Consider the following 25,015-nt stretch of genomic DNA (forward strand, 5'->3'; position numbering starts at 1 on the left):
CAAAGATAATGATATTTGGCAGATATCCCCAAAAAAAACAAGCAGTCTGGAACTTGGGAGATCACCAAATAGGGACCACCACATAAAACACTTAAATGCCAAAACCAATAGTGTAATTTTAACAATGAGACACTTAAGCCAAAGCTTGTCCAGCCCAACAGCGGAACCCATGTTGAGGGTCCTTAAGGCAAAATTAATCCCAGCCATGAACTATGGCCATTTGGCATTTCCGGGAGCATTAGACAAATTTATAGCAGCAGCGCAGGTCAAAGCCCACAAGTCCGTGTTGCAAGTACCCAGGCATACAAGGAACATCAGGTTAAGTTTGGAATTAGGGCTATGTAGACCTCAACTGGCCTTCCAGGGGGACCTAATTAAGTATTATATCAGAGTCCTTAAAGCACCGCATAACTCTCTCAAACATCAGTTGGTAACAATATTCAGAGAAGAGGACTCCCCCTGGCATATCAAGTTAGACAAAGCAATAGGGACCTTAAACATCGATTCCAACAGTCTGTCTCTACCAGACATCCCACATAAGGACTGTCAAATATAATCAAACGGCAAGTCCGCTCTATTTCGCATGAAAAGTATCTAACCACACTTTGTCAAAACACCCTCACAATGGCACTGGAAGAATCTTATATTATGGGGAAAGCTCAACAATACTTACGGGAAGCACTAGGGGCCCAGGCTCACAAGCAAATCCTCTTTATGAGGCTAACGGCCCTTAGAACTGCAGACTTTAATCCAGCATTGGAGCGAGCAGACAGAGTGGTTTCTTGTCGTCTATGCAACTACCAAAGGGAATCCTTGCTCCATCTATTATGTTGCTGCCCCAAACTGACTAGTGAATGACAAAGGCTGCTCCGCCCAATTTTAAGAGACCTTAGTATCAGAACGTGCAAGGAGGCATCAGACTGGTGCCTTTCGGAAACAAAACCCCACTATCTCGCAAGAGCGTCAAAATGTATTCATAAGATTAGACAGGCCTTAGATGCAAGTGTATAAATGACTTTCCACAAGCTCCTGAACTTCAAAGACTGATTAATGGGCTAATAAGGTGCCGGCACAACATCCACGAGCAAAGAAGAGTTAGCCCGCCACTCCATGAGTTTTGATTTGAACATTGCTTCAATATGAATTATATCCCTGGGTGAAAGGCAATATGGACTTTGCATCACAAGGTTGACTATTGGAAACAGGATTTTAAAGTGAAGGGACGGTTGGGGAGGGGGGCGGCATGGGTGGGATGGCATGGGTGGGTGGGCATCAATTTTAGTTTTTGTACTGTAATGATTTTACATAATCGAACGGTTAAAAAGACATTTTAAAAAATTAGTACTTCAGGGTAATGGAAGTACAAGATTGCGATATATATGCATGTATTTTTCTGCCTACACAGCAGCAGGTACCTATCCTCGTTTGTCTCTCATTTATTCTGTTACTTTCAGTATTATTATGAATTTGTTTTATTGTCAAGTTCACTTTGAGTATTATCTTTAAAAATTTGATATAGCTTTAGATGATTTCCCTATGATTAAGTGTTTAAATCCACAAACAGGTGTAAGGTCAAAGGACACATGTACCATTATATGAGACCTTTCAGACAAATTAACACAAATAATTCTACTAATTATAAGGCTTTATGTAACTTGAATAGGGCTGAGAAAGATTTTATAGAGGAATTGAATGAACTAAAATCAAATGTTTAACCCTTTCGATGCTGATGACGAGCTCAGCTCGTCATCACCCACGGGTGTCGTGTGCTGATGACGAGCTGAGCTCGTCATAGTGCCACTAAAATGGCATTTTCCAGCACACAGCGGGAAAACGCCTAGCAGCCAAGAGGTTTAGAAGAAGCAATTGACTGGGAAAAGGAAGAAGAAGAAGCAGTCTGTGAGTCAGGAACACATCCAAAACGTAGCTTGGATTTGCAAACCAGGGGATATTGATGTGTGGTGAGTGAGGAAGATAAGGTTCAAAGACCGGAAATGGTGGGTTGGAGTGATTGTGCAAAAGGGTTTAGAGCTAGTGAAGCGGTTTTTTCAAGGGAGGAATGTCATGTTAGAAGAGTTTATTATGGGTGTGGAAAGAAGGTATTTTTTTCAGCTTCTGGTAAATTGGGTAGGTAGTTGTTAGTTTCATAAAGTATACCCTGTGGATCACATAGATGAAATGAGTGTTAAAGCTCCTCAAAAAACCAAGTGTTGTCGTTCACAAATAGTAAGAGATATATTTGGAGGTATAATACCTTCTGTAGGGGGTAGTTTTAAATGATTTGAAGATTAGAAAGCTGTTTAACATGGTACATATTTTGGCTACTAACATGGCTGGCAAATCAACGTCAGTAAATACAGAGCCTATGGCCATAAGAACTGTGGCATTTGAAAATAGAATTGCTTTTAGATTTCATTTCAGCAAAAGAAGGCAGAGTCTGTTGTATGCGTCATGTCCAGCAATTATTTTTGTGCCTGATGAAAGTAACCAGATTAACAAGTTCATAATTTACATGACATATATCTCTCGAGAGGTGAAGGATTTGGGGGAGACAGAAGCTTGGTAAGTGATAAGGAAAGGGTTTTCCAAGATTGGCGAGTGGTTTAGTAATACTGGAGGAGTAAACCCCAGGACTGTATTAACAGCAATACCAATTCTTTTGATTTGTGTAATATGCATCATTCTTTTTTATAAGAGGCATTTAAATAATTCTGGTATAGTGTGAGCCAAATTGCAGGGGAAGAAAGAAGCTGTCAGCGACAAGATAAATAGAGAAGAATTTGAGATGGATGATATCCAAGACAAAGTGTTCTGTGAGCTCAAGGGGCTGGAGGAGTCCAGACGCAAGCTACATAAATCGGCAACTTCTATGTAACAGGAGAAGTAAGTTATTGAACATTTAATTTGGGGTGATTCCCAGATTCACCAGAGGGAGGGATTGAAGAAGTTGTTTTTAATAAACTAATATTTGCTTTAACATGACATTAAAGCATAGACACGCCAACGCTGTTTGTAGAGAGAAATGTTGTATATTCATCTTTAGATTTACTATAATGAAGACCTAAATTTTAAAATGCCTAATGTTGCTAACCTTCTTGTTTTGTGAATGTGAACATTTTATTTCTGGGCAAGCTGGAGTTCCATTTGTGAAATGCAATGTTCTTTTTACTTCTTTCTTATTTGTTTTCTCTTCTTTCGTGATAACTGTGGAATGTTTTAACGAATAGCACATTCAAGAAGGCAGCTTCAGTGTGCTGACTAGTCCATGTATTTTATCCTGTTACAGATAGTGTATGTTTGAAGGATGCAGAGAAAAGCTTGTATTGTGAGACTTCTTGAGAAAATAACGAGTATTTAATTGTGTCATTTTGCTTTAACTTGATTGGGCTGTCTTATGACAACTGTGTGAGGCTGTGTACAATGTAATTGATATTAATCTGGTGTTTTCTTTCTGTAATATATTAACTTTTATTAAACGTTCATGGCTTGTTACTAAAATATTCTCTGTCCTTCTAGTGGAGCCTAAGGTGCTTCACATACTATGGAATGGATTGTTTTGTTGACAAGGCTCAGGGGAGGGAGCACTGATACCCTTAGGAAATTAAGACCATTCCCGTACTATCTGATAGCGCTTTATAGTCCCTTTCTGCAATGGGACGTTTCTGCCCAAACTCTCAAAGCACTTTCCAGTATCCAAATGTGACAGAGTGTTTGAAAAATAATGTAACTAAACATTATGTTCTACACAAAGCACTTTCCAAATATAGAATCAGAGCAATTAGACCCTAGACTTCTCTCCCCTTTTTCCCTGTGAAACGTCATCCTCTTCTTATAGCCTCCTCCATCATTATTGTTACAGGTTACACCTCCAATGTTCATCAGATGCTTATTACAGCTATAAAGCACACTAATACGCCGCTGTGCAGTTGTGCTATGTAAAGATGTCAAAAAAATTAATAATTTGATTGCAGAGCTGCTCTCATTTCTTTTTGGAGTAGAGAAACTGTTGAAGGCCTCCGTGGATTCATGCAGGAGGGGAGAAGAAGGAAAAAATGTAAAAGTAAATGTTGATAGTAGTTAAACTGTCTTGTGAGTTAGCAATGACAGAACCCTTACGACTCCTGATGAACTCCGTAGAGCTGTGACATAAGTGTGAGAGTGGGATGCATTGAAGAATGTTGAGTTTGTGGTTTCACGAAGAAGAATAAAGACGTGTTACACTAAGCTCTGTGTGTGGCATAGTCATTGGAGCGTACCCATGCTGGGGAGGACGCTACAATTAGTGACAAGATAGGGGATAAGTAACCTAAAGATCGACAGTTCTCTCCCAGAGAGTTTGCTCATGCATGCCATGTGTGCCGTTGCTGAAGTATGGAATCAATGCTTGGTGTATGTGGAGTCAAAATGCAGCCCCCAGTTCTGTGTAAAGCATTTGAAGTTAATGAAAGCTTTAATGAGGAGTGTACACATCAGTGGCTGAGAACCTGCTGGGATAGGCGGCACAAACAGGTACAGTATTATTACGCAATTAATCAGCCATATCTTCATACGGAGTAATATCAGTGCGAACAGAACCGCTAAAGACTGCAGTAGTGAAATACAAAAAAAACCATAAAGCGTTGGCTAATTAAACAATTAACAAGAAAGCATACTGGCGTTACACTTACCAGAGCCTCAATAAGTAGAGCTCTAAGAGCTCAGCACCCGGCGAGGTCATACAAAGAAGAAGCATAAGGGTTGTGCTTTCGGCGCCACCCATGCCCGAAGTGGCACCCCACCACAACTGCTGAGTGGGGCTCAGAATGACTCTAAAGGTCTCCGAAGGTCAGAAAGCTGAGAGCCCCGATTGGAATCGTGAAAGTTTGCTTTTTCATTGGATAGCAAGAAAGAGGTCACTGTACCACAGTCTGTCCTGGATGAACTAGAGGTCATTCCATTGCAGGTTCTCAGGGATGGTGCAGATGATGCAAATGCCAGTGGACAGCTGATAGTCTCTGACAGAACTCCACCCTCAATGTCAGTCAGTCCCGCAGATGGGTCCAATGCTGTCCCCTTCCTGAAATAACCACCTTTCTATACAGCCAAAAAGCTCAATATTGTTGATAGATGGATTGTCTGAATAGAGACTGAAGATTTCATTGATGCACTTGAAGAGACTGATAACAAAAAGATTATCAAATACCTCAAAAACTTGCTGATGGTGGTGTGAAAGAAGTTTAAAGGAAGATGCTGTCAACTGAAGAAAAATACACACACAGCCAGATTAAACAGACTTTGAATCTCAATTTTAATCCAATGCCTAATGTAGATTATGAAAGATACATCTTCAGTCAAGAACAAAAGAAAGTGGGTGAAACCACTGATGAATTTGTAGAAAGACAACACACTCATCAACACTGTATGTTCAATGTATTTAATGATGAAGAAGCTATATGTCTCAGAGTTATTGATGGATGCTTGTCAGATTCATTCAGATGACGAATGGTGAGAGTAGTCTTCAGTGAGTGTCAATGGCTGCCAGATCTGAAGAGCATGCTGATAGATAAGCTGCCAACATGGAGGCTGAAGGTGCCCAGAATGAATCAGTCATGAATTTGAAAAGTAAGCCAAAGCAAGAGACTGAAGGGCACAAGGTGACGTCTGCACATAAAAAGTTGTGAAGTTGTGTTTTAGATGTGAATCTTTGTTTCCACACGGAGGTAAATGTCCCACCAGTGAACAGATATGCAAAGGCTGAGGGAAGGAGATCCATTTTGTGACCGTTTTGCGAAGCCAAAGAGAAAACAAGTGCATCACGGGGCAAAAACAAAATGACCTGCGTAACATTCCAGAAGCAACGTTTAACGTGTTCTCACAAGGCCAAGTGATGATATCAGTTAAGACAAATCGACACTGAAAGAAGTTGATTGTCATGCAAATCATCGTCAAACAGTTCTTCTGCCGCAATATCAACTGATGTTTACCTCAGAAAAGTGTGTCCATATTGGACTGGCCACATGTGAAGTAAAATGCCAGTCGACGTGCCAAAGCACCAAAGTCATTCAAACATTGTTCGAAGTTTACACTGGAAATAAATGGTTGTTAGTTACCTTTCACCATCGACAGTGATGTGTCGATAAACATTGTGCCTGAGGAGAAATATAATTAATTTTCTTTACTACCATAACTTACCCCATTGAAAACTAAAGTGTATACCTGAGCTGCATCGAAGGTTTTAAAAAGTCAAGGTTCATTTGTAGTGACAACAAAACAGAAGAAAACAAAGGTGCAAGCACTCATCTATGTGCTTCAAGGTACAGCGCCAAGTGCCTGCCCACTCAGTTTCAGCACAGCTGCTGATATAGGACTGATTTCCATAAACTATATCAATGCTCATCACGAAATAGTAAGTCAATTTCTTTCATTGTTTCATGGTTTAGGAAAGCTTAAGACAATTAAAGTAAAGCTGCATATTAATGAGATTGTCTTTTCTGTTGTTCAAAGACATAGACAAACTGTTTTTTATTTACAAGATACTGTTGAAAAAGAACTTGACTCATTACTTAAGCATGATATCATTGATTGTTCTACTGGTCCAACACCTTGGGTTTCTCCCATCGTGATAGTGCCCAAAAAGGACAGTGAAGGAGCCGAATACATATGCAAAGCAATTGAACAAAAACAACACAGGTTCACACATTGCTGGCATGATAATGCAATTGAATGGTGCAAAGGTCTTCTCTCGCCTTGTTTTGAATAAAGGTTGTCATCAGTTGGAACTTGAAGAAAACTGCAGGTACATTACAACCTTTTCTACACATGTTGGTCTCTTTCGAAGAATAAGCTTCTGAGTGTCATTTGCAGCAGAACTCTTTCAAGACATCATTCAATGCATCATACAGCCTGTCATGAATGCATTCTATTATAGTGATGACATATTGGTTTTTGGAGCCACACAAAGAGAGCACGTTAGAGCTCTCCCACAAATATGTTGTTTACTGGCTGATGCAGATTTGACTTTGAATGTAGATAAATGTGAGTTCCACAGACAACACTAAATTTATTTGGCTATATCTTTTCTGATGGGGGTATGACACCCGATTCTGCACTGTCAAATGCTGATCCCCAACAGAATGTTTCAACAGTGGCATAACAAAGGCCACCACAGCGCCTGCGGTGCAGGAGTCCCCATAGCTCCAAGGGCCGTCCTCAGCACAGTACCCTGGCCTGAGAGCTCCTAAGTGAGTCCTGATTTGGGCCCCTGCAGGTACATTACAGCCCCCCCAAAAGATTCGATATATCACTGTGTTTCAATGGTGCATTCATTTCTTGGCATGGTCAGCTACTTTTCCAGATACGTAAGAGACTTTACCACTGTAAGTCCTCTATTGAGAGAGTTATCAAAAAACAATGTTTATGTTATTGGTCACGTGAATGTGAGAACATTTTCAAGAAATTCATACAGGCTATTGAGAATGCTACTGAAATGGCTTATTTCAATCCAAAGCTTAAAACAGAGGTTGTTGTTGATGCTAGCCCAGTCGGATTACGCACTATTTTTGACAGAACAGTGGACTCCCTAATGCATATTGGGGCAAATGTAAGTAGGAGTTTGTCTCAAACATAATGTACTTATTCACAACCTGAAAAAGAAAGTTTAGCCGTCTTATGGGCTATGTGAACATTTCCATGTATTCCTGTACGGAAAGCCTTTCATGCTAGTAACTGATCATCAAGCTTTACTTACTATAGTTGGCAATCCACAGGCCAAGATGCCTCCTCGCATTGAACAATGAGGACTACAATTACAAGAGTACAGCTATGACATTGTGCATCGTCCAGGATTGGATCACAACCCTGCTGACTACTGACTACCTTTCCAGAGGGCCCATTCAAGGTCTTGGCATTCAATCCAAGACGGCTGAAGCTTATTTCAATTTAACTGTAAAATCAAACACACCAGCTGCCATTTCATTAGCCCATATTATCACTGTCTTAAGCCATATGATATGTTCAACATTAAAAGAATGACTACACATCAATCATGGAACAGCACCTTCAACCTCTCACTAGTGATAGTGAATATAAAAAACACAAAAATGACAAAGATGAACAGTCCATAAGTCAGGAGGGAGTTATACTGCAAGGGTCAAGAATCTTGATTCCGGAGAGTCTGCGGCAGAAAATGATTGAAGTGGCCCACGAATTACATTGTGGAATCGTTGCCACAAAATGAGCTCTCCAAGACCGAACTTAGTTTCCGTATTTCGATGAGCGGGTTGAAAAGGAATTAAAGGCCTGTCATCTATGGAACTGCCTTTCTAAAAAAGTTACTCAACACATCTTAAACATGTTAGAACTCCAGAAGCATGCCTGAGAAAGAGTAGCCATTGACTTTTTCAGCCCACTTGACAAAGGACATCACCTGAAGGTGATTGTGGACGAATACTCACGATTTCCATTAATTGAGGATCTCTCAACGACCACTCAAGACCTAGTCATTGAGAGACTAAATGGCATCTCTGCATCATCGTGTGTTCCAGCCATATTGAAACCTGACAATGGCCCACCTGTTGCCGCTTCATCCACCCAAAGACATTGATGGTGATCGTTCCCACCTCCAAACAACAAGAACAGGTCGAACAATTCAAGTGCCAAAGAGATTGATTGAGATGATCTAATTGCATATATGCATATATGTATATATATATTTTTATTTATTTAACAAAGGGCAAGGTTTAGTGCTTTGCGAGTTAGCAATGACGGAACCCCTATTGCTTATGATGGACTCTGTAGGCTGTGACCTAGGTGTTAGTGCAGGATGCATTGAAGGCTTTTAGAATGTTGAGTTTGTGGTTACCCGCACAAGACTAAAGATGTGTTATACTAAGCTTTGTGTGTGGGGTTGTCATTGACGAGTACCCGGGCTGGGGAGGACACTACAATAGTGAGGTCGGTAAAACATACAGTTTAGATGTGGACAGGAAATTTAAATCAATATCTTGAGAGACACTAGCTTCATAGTAGCAAAGCACACTTCTTAAATTGGAACATTTCTAGGGGTGTGTGAACTTTGCATAATTTGCTTTTTTGTCATTATTTAAAATTTCAGGAAAATTATGTGAAATTATGCCTAATTGGGCAAATGGAAATCCATTGTTTAGCACTATATTTTAGGGTAAAATGCATCCTTGTGTCAATTTTTGACGCAAGAATACTTTCACTTTCACTTTTAGAAGCTTTATTATGCTTACAGTAACTGTAGAAGCATTCAAGAATATTTTAAAATCTACTTGAAAAATACATTAACCATCTACAAGATATAAAAGTAGAGATATGTACAGATAATTGTCAAGCAGTCTATCATAAAGTGTCTTCGTGCTGCAATAAAAAAGAAAAAGTTTAGACAATCATTCCATGATCTCCTCACAGTTTACAGAAGGGTACTACATCAAGACATCATCTGTTCTTACTTGGTCTCCACTATTTTACTACTAAAAGGTTGTTCCAAAATATAGAATCACATATCCTAGCACCATTATATGCCTGATGCAGGAATCCCTTTTGCTCTAAAAAAAAAGCACACAAAACAATTGCTCGCATTCTAGTTGTTTCTTGCTGTCTCCTGCGCTGCAATTTTGCGTGAACTGTGGCATAATTACGTGACATTGTGTAATGGCATAATTTCAAGCATTTAACATAACAAAAATAAATAATTTTTAGCATGGGCATTTTTAACGTTTTGATAGTCACACAGGATTATAATGCATGTAAATGACAAAATGATATATGCTTTTGGTGCATCAACACAGCGTTAATGCATCAGCAGTTGGCAACATTGCCTCCCAAGTAAAGGACTGTGGCTATTTCTGATCACAGGATTATGGATTTATTTTTACAGACGATGCCACTGTTTGGTGCTCTTTTACTTTCTAGCTGGGATCATGTGTTCATAAATTATAGAGGCAAATAACTTTTGCATCATGAATCAGGTCCTTGATCTCAAGGTAAATTGGCATGGGTTAAACCCGACAAGAATGCATGACTGGGTGAATGAGCACCCTTATAATCGCTTTAACGTAGATCCAACAAGTTTGTGCCCCACGACTTTTGCACTCTGCAATAGGTTCAATTCTAGATGTTTACAGAAAAGAATGACGCACTGAAGTGGCTCCTGGACTCGTTATTGTATAAATTCAGTTACTTGCCTTGAGAAACCTTTCTAAGAGAGAGGGACCCAACAACCATTTCTGTTTAGTTTAAAAAGGATTTAAAACAAAAATGTGACTGTTGGATATAATCAATCAATCAGGATTCTTGTAAAGTTAGACTACTCACTCGTTAGGGTCTCAAGGCACTGTTGGGGGGAGGGAGATATGCGATTCAGTCGAAGAGCGAGGTCTTGAGGTCATTCCTGAATTGAGGCAGTGACGGTGATTGCCTGAGGTGTAGAGGCAGGGATTTCCTTTTGAAAATTTTTTATTTGACAAGCAAGTCCAGATATACAATAAAGATTCTTAAAAAAAAAAAAAGGTACAAGTAAAGAAATTGTATTTTCATTCATTACAGGGACAGATCCTTGTTCAGAATATACATCGAAAAAACAAACCAATCTCTAAGGAATCAGAAAAACAAATTTCTTAAATGAGTCTATAATATCGTATAGAACAAGAAAGCGACATAGATCCTTTATAGATTATACAAAATTAACCCACATTTTTTCAACTTTAGCTACAGCTTTTAAGCTTCTACCCTTAGCAAGAGCCTTTTCCACGGTATATATCTCATGTAGCAGATTCCACCACTCAATCGTATGAGGGGGATTTTGCGAGATCCAGGCCCTAGCTACAGCCAGTCTCGCACAGGACAAAGCTATGTTTAGCCATCTCCTATTATTAATGCCCATAGGGTGTAAAGATAATAATACCTGAGGTGCAGTGATTGAAGTATTAATCAGTTGTTTTTGAAGTAGGACATTTTCAATTTCTTGCCAGTATTTAGTAAGCATGGGGCACAAATAAATCATATGTGTGAGATCTGCTGCCACCAGATCACATTTAGGGCATTTTGTACGGTCACTGCTTAAAATATTTTGTGACCATTTAGATATTTTTAATGGAGTATGGTAAATTTGGCTAACCGTCCTATATAGTTGTAGCTTCAAGCTAGAAGAATGAACTAATTTATTAATATTAACGAACGCATTTGAGATATTCTGTGGTGTCACATTAATTCCTAAGTCAGCAGTCCATTTTAGCGACAATTTTGGGCAGTAATCCGATTTGTATTGACTAAGACATTTATAACCCATACTAATTAGAGACTTCTTTTTCGTACCATATAAACAGCTCCAGATGTCCGAGCTGTTTATTTTTTTCAGCTTCATTTTCCGTATCAAATAGTCCTTGATTTGCAGATATTTGTGTATCATTGCTAAGGGCAGGTTATACAAAATTTGTAAAGTTGAAAACTGTAAGAAGCCCTCTGAACCATACAGGTCTCCTAGCGTCTTAATTCCGTAATTAGCCCAATCCCTCCCAGTCTTATCACTAAAGATATCAGGAAGCGCAGGATTGTCCCAAAGTGGTAGTTCAGTATGAAAAAAAGAAGTGTCACAGAAAGTCAAAATCAAATTCCAAATACGTACAGCGTCTCTTGCGGTCTTAAATTTTACCCGCTTAAAATAGTTAGGATCTTGCACTCTTGCTAAGAATTGATTTGAGTAAGTGCCAAGCATAAACTGATAGAAAAAAAAATATTGGTTTTGAGCTAACAGACTCCGAAGCCGGCCTAAAAATGATGCAAAAAAGTAAGCTTTAAAATCCGGGAAATCCAGCCCCCCTCTTTCAAATGATAGTTTTAGTATAGACATGGACCTTCTAGCCTTTTTATAACTCCAAATGAAACTGCTAAAGATTTCATCTAGTTTTATAAAGAATAAATTGTTAACTCGCAGTGGAATAGAACGTAACAAATACAAAAATGTAGGCAAGTTATTCATTTTAATCAAATTAATTCGGCCCATTAGATTAAGTGGAATTTTATGCCATTTTTTGAGCAATATGGTCACCTCCTTTAGTAAGGGGTCATAGTTTAACATATTTATTTCATTGATCTTAGAAGAAATTTTTACCCCCAAATAAACTGCTGATTTGCAAAGTCGTTGAACTGCATAGTTAGCTTGATAATTCATAATATTTTGTGTTTTGTTAAGGTTTAGTTTATACCCTGAAATAGCTCCAAAGTTTTTAGCTTCTTCCGTAATTCCGATTAATGCATCCGCCACATTTGTAGTATATATAGCTAAATCATCCACGCATGCAGTTATTTTAAGGATTTTATGTTCATGTTGTATCGGTACTATCTTGTCTTGGGTCTGCAGGGCATTGATGAAAGGTTCCATAGAGAGAGCAAAAAGCAGGGGTGAAAGCGGACACCCCTGCCTAGTCCCCCTTAAGATCACAAATGTTGGTGAGAGTGACCCAGCATAGCTAATTTTAGCATTAGGATCTCTATATAAAGCCTGAATGCTTCTAAGAAACCGCTCTTTAATACCGAACTGTTTCAGAACCGTCCACAAGTAATCCCACCCCACTCGGTCGAATGCTTTTTCTGCATCTAGAAGTATCATACCGAGTGGGGTGAGATTAGTTGCTGCCACATCAAATGCCGTAATGGCCATATTAACATGGGTAGTAGTATCCCTTCCTACTACAAAGCCATGTTGTTGATCAATTACTAAATATGGCATAAGAGGTGCCAATCGTATCGATAACAACTTCGAGTAAGCCTTAGCGTCGGTATTTATTAAAGATATTGGTCTATACGACCCACATTCTGTAGGTGTTTTTTTTTCTTCAGAAAGAACATGATTTTAGCAGTTTTCCAAGATTCCGGGGCCTTGCCTGTGACATTAATTGAATTAACTACTAAACAAAAAAGGGGTAAGATTTCGTCTGCACAAATTTTATAAAGTTCAATAGGGAGTGTATCTTCTCCAGCCGCCTTGTTAGATGGAAGAGAAAACACTGCTAAGCGTAGTTCTTCTAAAGTATAGTTCTCTTCCAGTTTATCAAGGTTTTCCTGATCTAAATACTGTTTTACTGGTAGTTTATCATTTATATAAGATTGAATCTGATCTTCTGTATTCCTGCTCTCTGGAGTGTATACATTTTCATAATAAGAAGCAAATTGTTCCATAATTTGTATAGGCTGTGAATATAGAATATCGTTAGGGCCCTTTATAGATTTAATTAAGGTTGATGCTCGATCGTCAGCAACTTTGTAGGCCAAAAGCTTCCCTACTCTATCTCCACATTCATTTTTTTTTTTTTTTAAAGACCAACGGTCTCAAACTTTATTTAGTTTCACAGATGAGTTAATTAGTAGTCGCACAATGTCACAACAATGAATCATTACTACAAACTGTACTCGGCCAGCAGCACATATTGACATGTCAATTACATATGAGTGAAAATAAACAGTAGCCAGTGGAGATGCATTAGTTCACAAGTGGCAGTGCTAGGAAATGTCTCGTGTTGCAGTGCTCGCGACTCGTAGCACTGCGAAAGGACCAGAATGGTCATGAAATCCAACAGTCATTGTTTCGAGTTGTGTTCCCTGATTAGCACAGTAGTGAGCAAGGGCAGGATCATATCCCCCGTCATCATATGGGTCGCTGGGTGTCCGCCTCCTGTACATGGAAGCATCCAGCTGGCATTGTGTGATACGGAAATGGGGAGGGGGGATCAAGCATTATCATGAGTACAGCATTAACAATCTCTGCGTCAACCAAAAGATATAACTGGGAAGTAAAAGAAGAGGGGGAGGGAGAAATATTTCAACAACTGTTGGACTAGCATTTGTGTGTGTGTTAGTGTATCTGGAACTCTAGCTGTGTGTGGTGCATCCTATGTGGGCTGCGCAGGGGTGGGGATAGTTGAGGATGTGGTGTCGCTGCGGCTGCAGGGCGGAGGAGGGGGGGGGAAGGGCGGTGGCGGGGAGCGGCAGGGGACATCTCTCGTTGTTCAAGGTCTCAGCGGTCGGGACAGGCGGTGGGGGGGGAAGGAGGGGGGAGGAAGAGGCGGGGCAGTGGCGGGGGGGGGAGTTCCGTGCCCAACATGGACAGCAATTAACTGGGCCCCCTCTATTCCGCATCGGGATGGCATTCTATACCGGCCTGGGCGCACGCCCGATGGTACGCGGTCAGGGTAGCGTCCCAGTCTTGGGCGATCGGGTATTTCCGTAGGCCAGCGGTCTCCTCTCTGTGTAGAGACACACTCTCCGCACAGGCCCAGTTGCCAAAAGAGCGACGCCAGTCCGCAGGGCGCGGTGGAGTGGCACTTTTCCACCGTTTCGTGATGAGGCGCTTAGCCGTAATGAGGCCTAAGTCCCAAAAGCGCGCCCGCAGCTTTTTCCGCTTGGTTCTCTGGTAGAGTCCCAGTAGGCATACTTCCCACGTCTTGGGGAGAGTTTCGCCTGTGGCTGCCGTCAACGTGTCAGTGACCGCTGACCAGTACGAGGCGAGGTGGGCGCAACTCCAGAGTGCGTGCAGGAAATCCGAATCTAGGAGGCCGCATCTGGGACACGCCGACGAGGTGAGTCCGAAATAGCGATTCAGTTTGTCAGGAGACAAATACGCGCGGTGAAGGATATAATATTGGATGGTTTTAAATCGCGCGTTGCGAGGAATATTTCTGGCGCCCGCTAATATCGCGGCCCACTGTTTGTCCGTCCAGTCGGTGCTCCGGTCGGTCGCCCACTTCTCCCTCAGTCTTTGGGAGGAGAATTTGGTATGGCTGTGTAGTGCCTGTGCTAGCCAGTGCACTATATGGGACCCATCGCCCATCACGTGCAGGTACTGGATGATTAGATGAGTGGACGGTTCTTGGCTCATGTCGCCCCATGCCTTCGTCAGCTCATGGAGGAGTCTGGCGTGTGCCAGAAATTGACCCGCTGGCAGTTCTGTATCTGTGACCAGGGTCTCGAAGGGCAACAGCTCTCCGTCGCTATATAGACCGCTCAGGTCGTCTAAGTCCGCCGCAGTCCAGCTGCGTAGGTCAGTCGAGGACAGTATGCCAGTGCCTAAGGGGGTCCCTAGTAGAGGTAGGTTCGGAGCATAGGGCACTGTACCTTTGGTGAGTCTGAGGGCCCGCGCAAAGCACCGCTTCGCGAGTGCCACATGGACTTGTGTGGGGGGCCGCCCCTCGTTAGGGGGTGGAAGAGTGTTAGCACCTGTACGGGGGACAGGGTGGTGTCGGCCGTGGCCGTGTCCATCAGGTTCTTGCCTCTCAGCCAGTAAGCGACCCATTGTAGCTGGGCTGCTAAGTAATATAGCTCCTGATTGGGGACAGCTAAGCCTCCAGCGTCCGTGGCCGCATATAGGGTCTTTAAGGCTACCCGGGGTCTCCCTTTGTTCCAAATAAGGCGCCTGGTGAGAGTTTCCAGCCCTCTGAATATGCGCGCTGGCACATATACTGGCAGGTTAGCATAATAATAGAGGAGCCGGGGGAGCATTATCATTTTGGTGAGCGCCACTCTGGCCGGCACATTCAGTGGGAGGGAGTTCCAGAACGTGACCTGGGCCGAAAGCGAGGATATAGCTCTCACTAGGTTGCCCTCCAGGAGGCCCACGGGGTCTCGGTATATTAAGATCCCCAGGGGGGGAGGAGCTTCGCGGGCAACCAAGATGGCCGCGTAAGCTCGGAGCTCCGCGGACCTTCCGATCCTCCGCAACTATCCTGCCCGTAATCCTGATCCACGTGGGTGGATACTCGTTGCTGAGGGCCCACTGAGGCGAGAACCGTTTTCAGATCCCGAATCGGTGTCTCCTACGCTGAGCTACGTCAAGTGGGACTCCGTGCCAGCTCAGTGCCATTGTCTCTGCGGATTCCGCCGCTACGCACTGCCGATCTGCGGAGTGCCCGCCTGCCTTCACCAGCGGCGAGGTGTACTGGACAGCGGAGCTATCCGGACAACGAAACGAACCTGGGACAGCATTCTACTGTCTTCCCGGACAAATCTCCGACCCTTTGGGCTTGGACTTGCCTGGCATAGCCCTTTGTCCTCTTGGACCTAACATGGCGGGCAAGGGGGACCCCGACAAGCCGTCGAACAGAGGCGTCCGCGGTAAATCGCAACAACAGCAGAATAGGATTGAGCGCTATACTCAACCGAAGACGCCGCCTGTCACTGGGCCCTCTGCCAAGGACATCCCGCATTCGGGCTCGCCGGGCGGCTCTGAGCCCACTCTGAGCGACATTTTGGGAGCCATTACAAACTTCCGGGCGGACATGCAGCAACAGCATGAAGTCCTCACACACAAGGTGGATGGCATGGCCGTTGATCTGTCCCTCTTTAGAGCCGACTTGGGCAAGACTAATGATCGGGTCAAGAATTTGGACATCAAGACGTCCAGCCTGACGGGAGACGTCTCGGACTTGCAAACTGAAGTCCGGAACCTGCAGAGGACAGCGGAGCAATTCGCGAGACGGCTGGATGACTTTGAAAGCCGGGCCAGGCGGCAGAACGTCCGCATTGTCGGTGTACCGGAGGGTTCGGAGGAGGCGGCGACGGACCTCCTCGTTGAAGACCTGATCAGGACTCATCTGGCCCCGCCTGGCCTCAGCAACTTTTTCTCGGTGGAGCGTGCCCACCGAGTGCCGGGTGGCCCGCCGAAGTCGGGCGTGGCACCCAGGCCTATCGTAGCCCGGCTGCTCAATTTCCGTGACAGGGACGCTGTCCTACAGGCTTCCAGACGGCATGGACCGCTTAAATTCCAGAATGCCGATGTCCATTTCTATCCGGATTTCACCAGGACGGTTCAGCGACAGCGCCAGAGCTATGCAGGGGTGAAGCGAAGATTGCGTGACCTGGGCTTCAAGTATTCCATGATGTTCCCCGCTAAGCTCCGGATCGAGCATGAAGGTCGTGCCCTTTTCTTTGACTTCGCTGAGAACGTTAGTGACTGGCTGGACACTCTACCGACGCGCCGAGAAACACAGGAGGACCATGAAGGTGGCGCAGCTGGCGGACCGGACCTATGAGACTTGGCTCTATAGTGGGTGATTCCTTGTCTATCTTGCTTGCCTCAGTGGATTGTCGAATGTAGCTTTGTGATGCCGTACTATCTTTCCTATCAGTACATGGAGGGTGGCGGGAGGTGTTCGCGGAGATTCCTCACTCCTCTGGGTGTCTTCTTGTAGAGTAGTTATGGGGCGACAGGCACACTGCTGGTTGGGGGGGCTTTTTAGTCACATGCAGGGGTGCAGGGTGGGGGGTGCAACTATGCAAGTTTTATTGTTTGTTTGTTCTATCTCTTTTTCATCTTTGAGGCAATGGACTGTGTGTTTTACTGTACACTTGACGATTGAGTTGGTGGGAGTCGGGCGGGGCGGATTGTTGGGTGATGGGGGGTAGGAAATTGAAAGTGCTTAGCTGGAATGTCAATGGACTAGGAGACCGTGTTAAGAGAGGGGTGGTGATCCAATTGATAAAGAGACACATGCCTGATGTTGTACTTTTGCAAGAGACGCACTTGGGGGGAACTCCTGTAGGGCCCTGAACCGTAAGGGTTACAAAATGGTTGCCCACTCTGGGTTCTCCTCGGGCTCCCGGGGGGCGGGCGTCCTTGTGCGTGCGTCCCTTCCTCTTGAAATAGACGTCACACTACTTGATGATAGAGGACGCTACGCAGCTGTGGCGGGAAGATGGGAGGGGCGTCCCTTGGCTCTGCTTTCGATTTATGTTCCTCCTGGCCTCCAATCTAGCACCTTCCAGGACCTTGGTAGCGCCATCTTGTCCCTGCCTTCGGGCTTATTGATCCTAGGGGGTGATTTCAACTCAGTCTGCTCTGGCACTTTCGATCGCCAGCCACCGAGAGACCTCCCGGGTTCCCAGACGTGGCTGCCGACCTTCCTTGACTCCATGGGTTTGGTGGACTGTTGGCGGTTATTGCATCCTGCGCTCCGCCAATTTTCGTTTCTCTCCGGTGCCCACGGGAGCCCGTCCCGCTTGGATTATGTCCTCACCCTGGCGGCGCAGTCACATGCCATCTCCGAGGCACGTTTTCTGGCGAGGGGCGTCTCCGACCACTCGCCGTTGTGGGTCTCCTTTGACTTCGGTGTCACCCTGTCTAGCCGCCCGGCTGCGGTGAATACCTGGTATTTTCGCAATCATAACACGCGAGCACTCCTTGCCAAGGCCATCGACCTATATTTTACTGAAAATGCGGGCTCCGTTGGCTCTGCGGTCACCCTGTGTGATGCTGATATTCTGCAGGTGGAAGAGGAGGTCTTGGATCTCGAGTCCCGTTTGGGGCCCGGGCCCGACCCTTCTCTCCTGCACGAACTCTCCCTGAAACAGTCGGAGTATCATGATCTCGCCACGAACGCTGCCCTGGTCTTGGCGAAGGAACAGCAGGGCCGCATCTACGATGTCGGGGATAAGGCTGGTAGGCTGTTGGCCTGGTTGGACAGGCGGGAAATGGCGAGCCGGGTGGTCCCGGAAATCCTGGGCGAAGACGGAGTAGTGGTCACCGATCCGAGCGCCATTGCCGAGTCTTTCGCGGATTATTTTCGGGGTGTTTATACTTCCGGCTCGGACCGCTCCGAGGCCGACTCAGCTGAATTCCTCTCGGCGATTGACCTTCCTCGTCTTTCGGAAGAAGACAGTGCCGATATGGACCGGGACATCACTGCGGACGAGATTGCTCTAGCGATCCGCGCCCTACGTGCGGGCAAGGCAACCGGACCCAATGGCCTACCGGTTGAACTGTACAAGATCCGGCCGGATGTGATCTCCCCTTATTTGAGAGGTATGTTCCTCCATGCCCGTGAAGAGGGTGTCCTTCCCTTGGACCAGCGACTGGCCACCATAGTGGTTATCCATAAAGAAGGCAAGCCGCGAGATGTTTGTAGGTCCTATCGCCCCATTTCTCTCCTTAACGCTGAGCCCAAGATCCTGGCCAAACTGCTGGCCAATCGGTTGGTCGGGGTTATAGGCGACTTGGTACACCCGGACCAGTCCGGTTTTATTCCCCGCCGCAATACTGCCCTCAACCTGAGACGCCTGCACGGGGTTATGGCCAGAGCACACGCCCTTACGGAACCAGCGGTACTTGCCTCCCTTGATGCCACGATTGCCTTTGATTCCCTGGAATGGAGCTATTTATGGGCGGTACTGACAAAGCTTGGATTTGGACCGGGTTTCCTGGGCTGGGTGCAACTTCTCTATGCTAGCCCTCTGGCTGCTGTCACGGTTAACGGCCGCATGTCTGCTCCCTTTGCGCTCCATCGCGGCACCAGACAGGGCTGCCCCTTGTCTCCGCTCCTGTTTGCGCTGGCTCTGGAGCCGCTCGCGGCTATGCTACGCTCGCACCCTGACTTGCATGGGATCTCCTGGTCCCCGGGCTTCGAGGACAGGGTCTCCCTCTACGCAGACGACATCCTGCTCTACCTCACCTCCCCTTGCAAGTCGCTTATTGTGGCGTGTGACGGGCTCAGGATGTTTGGGCGCTACTCCGGCCTGATTATTAACTGGGCCAAATCCTCCCTCTATATCCTCAAGGGTGACACGCCGCGCCTCCCCAGAGGTTGCAACATACAACTGGCCGGGCAAGGCTTCAAGTACTTGGGGATTTACATCTCGAATAACCCTAAAGCGAGGTATGACCACAATTTACTCCCCCCGCTCCACCGGTTGCGAAGGGATGTGGAGAGCTGGCGTTAGCTCCCTCTCTCTCTCCTGGGCCGGGCGGCATTATTTAAAATGATGTCCCTGCCCAGGTTCCTGTATGCCTTGCAGAATACTCAGGACCTTGTCCCGGCTCGTTACTTCAGGGAGGTTGAGAGCCTGCAGCGTGCCCTGCTCTGGGATGGTCGGCCTCGTGTCGCTGTCCAGAAGCTTTCCATGCCATGGTACGACGGGGGCATTGCGTTACCAGACGTGCGGAGGTACTACTGGGCTTCTCAGCTTACCGCTATTAACCACGGTTTTTACGGTCCTGTGGACAGCCCGGGCTATGCAATGGATAGATGGCTTTTGCAAGGGGGCAATTACTACCGCGCCCTCTATTCTAGATCCTTCGATCGGAGCCTCACGGGTCCGACAAAGGCGGCGGTCCACACGTGGCGAACGGCCAATAAGATACAGGGTTGGCAGGGCAGACTGACGAAATTCACCCCTCTATTTGATTCCGACATTTTAGGCAAGCTCTGGCACACCAAGGGTTTCGACAAATGGGACCTCATAGGTATTTCGAGGGTTGAGGACATGCTGACCAGGGGGGAAGTTAAGACTTTCCCGCAGTTGCAGGTGGAATACCAACTGAGTGGAACAGAGTTCTTCCGTTATGCCCAACTCAAGCACGCAATAGCCGCCGCCAGACCGGAGGAGGGTGACATCCCTGAGAGTTCTCCCTTGGAGGACAGAGTACTGGACGGGCATATGCCGGATAGCGCCATCTCTCTGTCCTACAAGAAGTTGATTAATGTTCAGGTCGACCTCCTCCAGCGCTTGCGGGAGCAGTGGGTGGCCGATGGTTTGGAACTGGACGACGAGGACTGGCAGAGTGCTGTGTCCTCCCCTAAGGAGGTCGCTATCTCCTCGCGTCTGCGGCTGGTCCAGTTCAAAATCCTCCACCGGGTGTACGTCACCGGCCCCCGGCTTGTGCGTATGGGCTTCTCGCCAGATGGCCTTTGTCGTCGTGGCTGCGGAGCCCTTGCTACTTTTATGCATATATTATGGGAATGCCCCGCTATTGCCCCTTATTGGGAGAGGGTACATCGAGTGATGAGGGATGTAACTGGGGTGGAGTTGGCTGCAGAGGCGCGTAGGTGCCTCCTCAATGTCTGGGAGCCGAATGATTATAGCACGGCGCAGACCCGATGGGCTACACTGGGCAACATGGTCGCTAAGCGGGACATCGCGCAGAAATGGGGATCCAACGTGGCCCCCCTGGTGGTACAATGGAAGGCCAACATGGATTGGTGTATGTTGCGTGAAAAGACTGTATATACTGCCAGGGGGCGGCCTCAGACATGGAATAAGGTATGGGGGGCTTGGAACGCTTACAGAGGTGATCTGTGTCTGCCACCTGAGCCGGTGCCTCGCGATGAACGCCTGTCACCGTAGAAGTTGACATCAGCTATGCTACTCATGTTCTGATTCTCCTGTTCTTCCTTCCCCCCCCTTTTTCTTACATCCTACTTAAGCTCCTTTCTAAATCTTCTCTAGCCTATGACGCCTCCTACTGACTCATAGCCACTTCTTCCTTCCATTGCCTTTTCTGCGCCCTCGGGCGCTTCTGTTTACGTTTCTGTTTGTATATAAAATAAAAAATAACCTGCACTGTTCTGATATGAATCGCTTTGCACTATAACCATTCTGATACCCTGCTGCCTTGCCTCCGGGATGTTAGGCTGAATAGCTGTGTGCATCATTACAATAAAGGTTTTCAAAAATTTAAAAAAAAAAAAAAAAAAAAGATCCCCAGGTACCTGAATACCGTCGGGTGCCACCGGAGCGTCTCCCCCATCATGCGCACCTCACATTGCGGCATCTCGCCACTGAATGCATAGGTTCCCGATTTGGCCCAGTTAACGTGGAGCCCCGACATATCTCCGAATGTTCGGAAGATGTCTGTGATTGCCTCTGGTATACGCGTGAGGTCTCTGATATACAGTAATAAATCGTCGGCATACAGAGACACCGAGTGTGTGCCGTCTGCTAGTGGGATGCCCCATGTGGCGCCGGAGGTGCGGAGCAGTTCCGCCAATGGCTCCATCGCCAAGGCGAATATCATAGGGGAGAGGGGGCAGCCCTGCCTGGTACCCCGCCCAATGCGGATCCTGTCAGAGAACAGCCGTCCAGTCCGGACGCGTACCTCGGGCGCTTGATAGAGGAGCCCCACCATCTGGATATAGGCTTCGCCTAGTTCGTATTTCTCGAGGACTCGGAGGAGATACGGCCATTCCACTGAGTCAAACGCTTTTTCTAGATCGAGCACGATGCACCCTGAACGCGGCCAGGTGGGGGTCGCACACCGTTGGATCTTAAAAAAACGGCGTAGATTGTAGGACGTGCTCCGGGTGGGCACAAAGCCATTTTGATCAGCGTGTACTAGTAAGGGGACCAGCAGTGCAAGCCTCCGAGCCAGCGTCGCTGCCAATATTTTGTAATCGGTGTTGAGGAGCGCCAATGGTCTGTATGAGCCGAGTTCGTTCGCTTCTCTACCCGGTTTCAGCAGAGAGACCACATTAGCTTCGTTTAGGGACACCGGGAGTTCAGCATCTTCCAATGCCGCCTTATACATTCTCAGCAGTTCCGGTATTAACACCAGTGAGTAGGCTTTATAGAACTCTGCCGGGAGTCCGTCAGGGCCTGGTGCTTTGCTATTGGAGAGGGAGAAAATCACTTCCCGTAATTCCTCACCGGTGAGCGCAGCGCCCAGCTCTGTCTGATGGGCAGCAGTAGCTGTTGGGAGCTGCAGTGTCGTTAGATAGTCCGTGATCTCCACCACAGTGGCCCGCAGCCGTGAGCTATACAGGGACCTGTAATGTGACGTGAACGCCTCATGGATCTGTGCCTGGGTGTAGACCTCGACGCCCTGGGCTGTGCGGATCGACAGGACCGACGCGGATTGCGTGTCTTGCCGTATCAGCCACGACAGCATCTTGCCAGGTTTATCCCCTGCGTTGTGTGTGCGCACGGAGTGCGCTGCGAAATTAATGTTCTTTAGGCGCTCCATCAATACAGCGTGATCCGCCCTGGCCGAAATCAGTTGGGAATCATCGCCCCCTGTCGCCTCCCGTTCTTTATCTAGTAGTGCCTCCTCCGCCCTTATCAGATCTCTCTCCACCTGTCCTCGTAGGCCCGCCTGCACACCGAGGCAGCCTCCCCGGATAACCGCCTTGAAGGCGTCCCACTCGACTCTCGGGGAGGAGGTCGAGTCGTTGTTGTCTTCAAAATATTGTAAGATCCTCCTGGACATCTCCTCCCGAAATGGGGTGTCGAGTAGGAGATCTGGTTGCAAGCGCCATGTGGGTACGGGCGGGCGTGGGCGCCTCCATCCATATACCAGTGTGTGCGGGTTATGGTCCGAGTGCGTCCGTCCCAGGTAGTCTGCGTCTGTCACGGAGGGAATCAGGTCGCGGGACAGCATGTATCTATCCAACCTGACATGCAGTGAATGGGCTCCCGAGTAATAGGAATACACCCGGGCGGTGGGATTTCTGACTCGCCAGGCATCCTGTAAGTTCCATTGTGTTGCCCAATCAAGTAGGGCTCTGGAAGTTGCCTGCGCTGGGGCGATGGCTGCTGGGGGGGACGAGCGGTCAAGGGAGACATCTAGCACGCAGTTGTAATCCCCACCCATCATCAAGGGTACGTCTGGCCAGGGCGCAATTACTGCCGATAAGCGCGTGAAGAATTTCCCCTGCTCTACATTAGGTGCTTAGATGGAGGCTATGACAATCTGCTGCCCGTCTAGTCTGCCCTGTATGAAGACGTAGCGCCCCTCGGTGTCGATATTGCTGTGTGTTAGTGCAAATGGAACCCCGGGCCTAACCCAGATCAGGGTCCCCCGTGCAAACGCTGAAAAGGTCGCGAATATCTGCCCCCTCCACCTACGGCGAAGTGCGGCTACCTCAGTGGCGACCAGGTGTGTCTCCTGTAGTAGTGCGATCTGGACCTGATGTCTCCTAAGGTATGAGTACACCTGGTATCTACGTGAGGGTGTGTGCATGCCCCTGACATTCCAGGTGCAAAATTTAACTGTAGCCATCACAGTATACATTGCGCCCAAGCACCCGTCCCCCCCCAACCCCCAGCCCGCCCCACCCACACATGTACAGCAGCCGCGAGCAATAACCATTTTTTCCCCTCGCCCTCTCCCACAGACCCAGGGATGCACGCTGTAGCACTTCAGTGTCAACACTAGTCTCAAAAGGAAGAACTTTAACAGAAACATAATACCAAAAGGGCAACAACAGAACAAGTCGCCGCCCAAACGCTCTATCGAGCTCAATCAGTCCGTGAGTTCAATGGGGGGATGACGAAGTTCAACACTTGGGTAAAACAAGTTAGTTCAGGTCGCCAAGAGAGCCGTGGCGGCACCCCACCACGGGCAGTGGGTCAAGGGGCACCAAAAGTCAGTGGCAGTGTCCGCAGACAGGTTAGAGTTCCCAATGTCACTGGTCTCGGATAGTCCGCCCCAGGGGGGGGTTTCCAACTGTTATTCCCTCGGGGGGGGGGCACTCACCTCTAGGGGTCCGTCCACCCCTCCAAATTTATGTTCCCGGTGGTGTTCCAGTGGAACCGCTCCGGCTCTTCTCCCGGTGTCACGGCGGTTCCGTGACGGGTTGGTAGGTGGGGGGGTTCGGGAGTAGAGCTCAGATCTCGGAGATGGGGTTGGACGTAGCTGCCGGGGTCCCCAGAAGTGCCGATGTGGATCTCCAATCGGGCCAGCCTTGGAAGTGATCAGACTGTTCCAAGATGCCAGTTGCAGTGGCCTAGCCAGGGCTAGGCTGAGGAGGGATGCTTATACTATCTGATCCGATGTTTGGGGTGTGACATCCGGTAGGCCCTCTGTGTTCGAGTCATCAGGCAGTCCGTACGTGAAGTCGTCGTCTTCGCTCCCGCGTGATCTTGGGCTTGCGTTGGAGATCAGGATGGGCGATTGTGACCCGCTGATCTCAGCTGCTATTTGGATGGCCTCTTGTTGTTCATTCTGTATTTGCTCTGGAGTGGGGCCGATTTCTGCGTCCGTGGTCAGCGACCCGGCCCTCGAGGCGTGTCGTTGTCTCCGCCTGTGGGTACCTCGGTTTCGGCGTTGCTCCTTCCGCGCGGGCTCATGGTTCGCATCCACTCCTGAATCCAGCCAGGCCGCCGCCGCCTCTGGAGTATCGAAGAAGTGGGTTTTGTCCTGTGCCACCACTCTGAGGCATGCCGGGAACAGCAAGGAGTACTTGAGAGCCAGGTGTCTGAGCCGTCGTTTCACCTCGAGGAACGATTGACGCCGACGTTGGACTTGAATTAA

The sequence above is a fragment of the Lissotriton vulgaris genome, chromosome 8 (assembly GCF_964263255.1).
Source record: "Lissotriton vulgaris chromosome 8, aLisVul1.2, whole genome shotgun sequence".
In the NCBI taxonomy this organism is placed as follows: domain Eukaryota; kingdom Metazoa; phylum Chordata; class Amphibia; order Caudata; family Salamandridae; genus Lissotriton; species Lissotriton vulgaris.